The 7007-nt window shown below is 41.2% G+C and overlaps 1 pseudogene; it reads right to left on the reverse strand.

Moving 5' to 3' along the window:
* Positions 1-3080: 3080 nt before the first annotated feature.
* Positions 3081-5797, reverse strand: LOC124098683 (claudin domain-containing protein 1-like; annotated as a pseudogene).
* Positions 5798-7007: the final 1210 nt, after the last annotated feature.

Here is a 7007-nt window from a genome sequence, read left to right on the forward strand (position 1 = left end):
AGCAAGTCATTTGTAGATGTATGTAGGTGTCATGGAGGTTTCAGACCCTAAATAAATAAATTCTATGTTTTCAGGAAAATGTGCAGATGATTATCTAATCTGATTTCTCTGTGTGCTTAGCTTTTCTGTTTCCTCTAAGCATGAGAAAGGAAATGTTATTTCCAAAAAGGATATGTTCCATGACCTATACATTCAGAGGAGCCAAAACACTTACTTTCACCATTCACCTTCCCTCTAGGAGAGGGCACATCTGCTTCCCAGAATGCCCTACAGCTACAGCAGACACCACCACGTGCAGAAACGAGAGCCAGAGGGATGGGGTGGGGAGGGGCAGTTTCCATCCTGAGAGAGCCACAAGAGCTAAATTCCAGCCTGCCTTTGACCAAGAAAGTGCTTCTTTTAAGTGCTTACTTAGGAAATTCTGAGTGTCGTTTTTATTAAGAAATGGTAAGTTTTCCTTAGAGACATTATTTTCAATGTGGCTGTAAATCGAGTTAGATTTGTGCACGTGGCCAGTCCAAACAGCCTGAATAGACAGGATTACTGCCACCAATGACTGACCTTCCTTCCAGAAAGTCTCCAAATGACAGAAGAATGAATCCAAACTATTCTCTTTTGTTTATCCTTTTCTTTAAGTGCGTGTTTTCTGTCCCTTGTTCCACTGTAGGGCTGAAAACACCGGAAGCATCCTGTTTAGCAATCCCAAAGGAAGAACTTGGAGGACTCAACGGAGACATTTTGGACATTTGAGTACTCCAAGGATACAATAGAGGGCCACCCCACACCAACAAGCCGGGGGACTATGTAGGATGTGTTGCACGCCCCTGCACAGGTGGCTTTCTTCAGATGTTTTATGAGTTCTTTTCTTCACAACCAAAGTCACTCTCTTCAGATCTTCTCCCAAGGAATGAAGATAAAGGGAGTGGCCAGCTCCACCTGTCCATGTCTCTTATTACCACATTCCTTTAGAAACCTTATCTCACTGAAAGCTTTTCCAGGCACTCAATACATGCATAATTTTATGATTGTGAATTTTAAGAATATGAGTTAATGTACTTTCCTTTGACATTCTAAAAAATATCTAAATAACTATGAGAAGAATGGATATATATATATATGAGAGTCTGGGAATGTTTTTCAAAAGATGAGAAGAAAATGTATCAAAACTTTTGTCTGTAGACAAAATACAATGTTAGAAATGATGTCTATGTCAAAAGGTTGCTATCAAAATGAAATTCATATATGCAATTCATATATTACATTTGGCCTGACTAAAACAAGAAAAATAAACTCATCCATAAGTGGGCCTAGGGGGTTGGGGGTCAAAGCTGTGCTAACCATTTGTGTTTAATCATCTTGCCATTACTGTGGCAAACTATCTGAGATGATCAACTTACAAAGAGAAAAGGTTTATTTTGTCTTAGTTTCAGAAATTTCCATCCATGGTTGATGGACCTGCTTTTAGGCAGTATATCATGTCGGGAGCTGATGAGGAAGCTGTTCACTCATTGTGACTGTTGAGCAGAGAGAGATAGGAAGGGGCCGGCATTCCAATAGCTCCTCCACGGTTATGCCCTCATGACTTCCTCCAGCTAGGGTTAACCTCTTAAATGTTCCACCCTCCCAATAAACACCACTATTTTGAAACCAAGCTTTTAAACCACAGAACTTGGAGGATAGTCCAGATCCAAAATATACCTGTAAGATTGAATTGGGATAATTTGTGCCTTGAGTGCCACATTCAGTATCCATGTGGAAATCTGAACCCATGTTCCACCTGATTACAGTTTTGCCCTTTGCCCCAAGATGTGAACTGAGGGAGGGGGAGAATGAAAGCTGAGCCCCAGGGTAGGTGAAATATACTTGGCCTCAACCCAAGATGCCATTCTCCTTTCCCAGACTATGTACTATAACTAAGGGAAGAATAATCCCAAGTCCAAGTACTTTAATTTTACATGAGTGTATCCAAAACCAGGCATCTCACATCCTGGCTTTGGCTACCACATGCATGTGACAGCCATTCATCTGAGCTCAGAGTGTGGTCCAGCCAGGAACTGGGCTTGTACTGATTGCTGGGGCTTAGTCACTTCAACAAAGAGTCAACTGAAATGACATGAAGTCAAAGAGAGGGACAAAAGGATAGGAGTGATAAGAACAAGAAAACATCTTTGCATATAAATTTAATGACTTATGGGGAAAAACAGACCCCCCCTAATTCCATAATATTTAAATATATCAGAAAGGCTTATTTTCCTGTGGAGTTTCAAAATAACATTTTTCTGATTATACATGAATACAAATTGTTACTCAACTTTGTGTCACTGTGACAAAATGCCTGAGAGAAAAGGTCGAAGGAGGAAAGGTTTATTTTGGCTCATAATGTCAGAGATTTCAGTCCATAGTCATTTGACTTCCTTGTTTCTGGTCCTGTAGTGAGGCAGCACATCATGGCAGGGATCCATGGTAGAGCAAAGCTGCTCAACTCATGGTGGCCAGGAAGCAAATAGAGACAGGAAAGAGCCAGGGACTAGAGAGAGCCTTCAAGGGCTCGCCCCCATGGACGTACATCCTCCAACTAAGCCTCACCTTCTGAAGTGTCCACCGCTTCTCACGGCCCATTAAGCCATGAGATCAGAGCTCTCACGATCCAATCACCTTCCAAAAGCCCCAACTCTGAACACTACTACATTGGAGACCAACTCTTCAACACATGAACTTTTGGAGGACATTTCAGATCTAAATCATAGCAATTATAGAAAATTTAAAAATGAAAAACATTCGTAAAATTAAGGCACAAATCACCCCCAGGGTCCCAGTGTCTTTCATAAAAGATGGAGAAGCATTTTTAGGTGATTGTTTTATTCCCCTGATATGGAGTCAAATTCTGAGTGAAGCCATTTAATAGACAACCAAAGTAAAGTAACCCAGAAAGTACCAAAAAGCCTCTCAGAGTAGGACACTTGTTGCTTACGGGTCTCTTACTGTCATAGGTCTGTAGCAGATAGGACCACTGACATTCACCTTCATAATTTAGTACTGTTATGGCCCCCTGGTCCTTATCCCAGGGAAAGGAAAGAAGAGCACCTTGATCCCTGGATGGTTACAAACTTTTCCGCTCAGCTACCACCAGCCCTGGGCCCCTTCTTCCTCCTAGCCAGACCCTTTGCAAGGCTGTGTAGATATTAGGTTGTGGCTACCGGTGGTAGCTCTGTGACACTCTCTGCAGTGGAATTGTTGCCAGAGATGAAAATTTTTTTTTTCTGAGTCTCTTCTCATTTTTATTTTTTAAAAAAGATTTAGGAATGGGAAGAAATTACTAAGTTACTTTATTTTTTAAATCTGTCAATGCTACAGTAATTGAATAAATAAGATTTTTTAAAGTTCAATGTTTATAGATATTTATTAAAAGTGAATTATAAGCCATTGAATAATGATGATATACACCAGGAAGGGATTTAAGCAAGAAAAGTCATGTCATTTCACCACAAGAAATAAATAAAGACTATAGCTGGAGTTTGATAGCCACAGCTTTAAATCTTTTTTTTTTTTGAACATTTTTTTAGTTGTAGTAATAATACCTTTATTTTATTTATTTAGTTTTAATGTGGTGCTGAGGATCGAGCCCAGTGCCTCACACTTACTAGGCGAATGCTCTACCGCTGAGCCACAACCCCAACCTAGCTTTAGATCTTGTGGTAGAATTCCCAGCTCTGTCAGGTCTTTATGGTAGAATCTTTCTTATGGTTCTTAGCTGGAATAAATAGAAAGCAGTTAGGAAATTTCTTGCCCTGTGATCCTAACAATGTTAAAAAGAAAGCACTCTTTTTTAACAAGCCTGATATGGAAAAGAGAAGGAACAATTACAAATGTTTTGGTGGCACTGAAAATCCTATGAAGATGGGCTGGGGTTGTGGCTTGAGGGTAGAATGCTTGCCTAGCATATGTGAAGCACTGAGTTCGATTCTCAGCACCACACACATTTTTTAAATAAATAAAATAAAGGTCCATCAACAACTAAAAAATATGTAAAAAAAAAATGAAAAGCAAAGAAAATCCTATAAAGGAGTTTGGTTGTTTTTTTTAAGCAATACAATAAAATAAGATTAGCCAGTTTATCTGGCTGAATTAGACTTTTCCAGTTACAAAGTTAAAATTTCAAATAAATACTGTATTTTTCACTTCTTTTCTTGTAGATGATGGACATGGTATAGACATAAATAGCTGCCATACTTCACCTCAGGTGACGCTATGTGCCAAAGTTTACTCAAAAAAAAAAAAGGATCTTAGATAATATTCCATTTATAGGGAGTTTTTGAAAATAGCACTAATATGCCTGGCTGACTGGCTATCTACAACATCAAAGTGAACATGAAATTCTAACAATAAGAGGTTTACCAAAGAAATTTGTTGATGGTACAATGGTTACTGTGCTTTTAGTGGAAAGTCTAATAGACATAAGCAAAACTTGTTCTGGGATCAATTTCCCACAACCAATTTTCTGTCACAAATTTGTGTCAAATCTCTATTTCTTTCTGTCTAGACTTTGGACCTAGATTAGTTTGAGAAATGGAATCACTCTAAGGAAACTACATAAATTTTAGTGGTATTTAATGTATATTAAGTGGTATGTGTGTGTGTGTGTGTGTATAAATAAAATGGATGTTCAGGATAAAATGGTATATCAAAAAAAATTGAAAACATTTAGGAGGGAGGCAAGGGAAAACATCAATATCAAAAATATTAAAAATGGTAAATGTAAAGCAGGGAGCATCCTATTCACGCCACCGGATATGTCTTCATTAAGTGTACTCTTTCCAGTTGGTGTGAACAGCCCACAAGAATAGAAGAGAAGCCGTGAACTGTAAGGGAGTGGAAACACAAGCCAGGTATAAGGACCATCCAGATTCAACAGACACATCCTTGGGTAGCTCTAGATTGTGCTGGAGAAGGCCAGCAACCAAACAACTTCCTAAGCCCAGTGTACACAGACCTGCCAGGGGCGGAGAATGCCCTTGGCATGGCGGGGGAGGGGGGGGGGTACGAGCTTCGGCAGATACAAGCACAAAGTCCAATCCAAGCCCCAAAGCACATCAAACCTAGACTAACAAAAGGAAAAAGGAACTGGTGGCACTGCCAAAAATAGTTCCCCAGTAGATCAATTCCACTACTATGTTTTCGGGATCAACAAAATTTCTCCATGAACTGTTCATTTAGTATAAAATGCATGCATTTTGTCACCTTATCAGATTTTGTCACCTTATCAAATGGCTGTCCTTTCTGGTGGAGCATACCAATGTGTGTTTTGGGGTATGGTGATACACTGTCTCCATACTGTGCCATTGTATCAGAAAAGTGCATCATTATAAGTCTTTTCATCTGCCTCATCACTAATGAAGTCTTCCCAGAGGCTTTTATTCAAATCACTTGAATCAATTGAACTGGAAATCAATATTCATACCCAAAGCTGTGCCAACTGAGGCTGCCATGTAGGTGGTGGAAATGAGGCTCAGCACACAAGGAATTAATTATAAATGCTTTAGTGAAACAGTTATCCACTCTGGCATTCAGACTGCCCACCTGTGTCTTCTTGCTCTACCAGCTTCACCTTCAGCTCAGAACACAACACCCTACTCTCCCGGCACCTCCTCTGAGGCACTTCCCCCAGAGCTCACCCTCTTCATAATCCAAGATGGGAACTTTTGATTCAGAAATGGTGGAAACAAAACTGAGCCAAGGTTTGGGAGCACATGCAGGGAGGGCTTTAATTGGGGAATAAGTAGGACTTCCGCTGAAGGGAAACAGCATGATGGAGGAACCAGGCAGGCAGCTTCCCTAACAAAGGGAGATGGGAGATTTTAATTGATATGCGGGGGGGGGGGGGGGGGGGGGGGGGGGGGATTGGCTGAGCTACTCTTGAAGCTGCCACCATCATCCTGTGCAAATGTCCTGGCCTTGTGGCTTGATCTGGGTCTTAGGAAGGACCTTGGATGCTTGTGCTGCTGCAGCTGGTGGAAAAGCACCAGGGTGGCAGAGTAGAAGAAAACACAGAGCAGCTCCCCCCACCAATCAGTGTGTCCACAAGCAGAGCTGAGTGGAACTGACCCAAGTGCTAAGGCAGCAAAGGGGGCAGAGATTAGCATGAAGACAGAGATAACCAGCCTTTGCATTCCATCCCAGTCACCTATCAGACACCTACTGCAGGCCCAATGACGTCAGTGTTTTCAACAAAAGTGGCCCTCAGGTCCCTAAAAAGTAACCTAGGCCACCTTTATCGTTATAGCCCACATCAGAGGTGTCATCTACAGTAAAGCTACTAAGAAACCAATAACGTGTCCACCCAGCTGTGTGACCTCCAAAATTAGTGATTTTTAAGTTGACTAGGAACAGGCAAAGCTAGAGGGTTTGCTTCAGTTATTCCCCTAGTAATAATTCCATCTTATGCAAATAGTCAGCTTCTATTTTCATCAGTCTTGATGACAGATCTGTTGAAAGGAACACAAGAGTAGAGAAAAATATTATGCTACTACAAGGGGTGACAGTTTATTATACCTAGGAGTTTATGTCATTGTCCCAGCCTTTTGCCTCCCCAGGTTCTCAGAATCATCATGTTAAAAACTGATCATGGCCCATGTTCAAGTCCTTGTTCCAAGACCCTTGTCTAAATTCTTCAGAAAATACCAAGTGTTATACAGAGGAGGGAGAAGGATGCTATTGTTTGACTGATTTGTCCCCAAAGATTTCTGTTTGCCACAAAGGCTTAGTCCTCAGTGTGGAGATGCTGAGATGGGGGAAGCTTTTAAGAGGCAATCAGGTCATGAGGGCACTGCCCTTGGAAAAGATTAATGCAGGTCTCATGGAACTCGGTTAATTCCTGTGAGAATGGGCTGTTATAGGGGAATCTGGCACCTCCATACTCCACTTGGCACTTATATGCATGCTCCCAATGCTATGATCTCAGTTACCATGAGGCCCTCGCCAGAGCCAAGCAGAAGCCAGCACCTAGCTCT

This window comes from Marmota monax, unplaced genomic scaffold, assembly GCF_021218885.2.
Source record: "Marmota monax isolate L192 unplaced genomic scaffold, Marmota_monax_Labrador192_F-V1.1 WCK01_AAM20220418_F8-fsc00029, whole genome shotgun sequence".
Taxonomy (NCBI): domain Eukaryota; kingdom Metazoa; phylum Chordata; class Mammalia; order Rodentia; family Sciuridae; genus Marmota; species Marmota monax.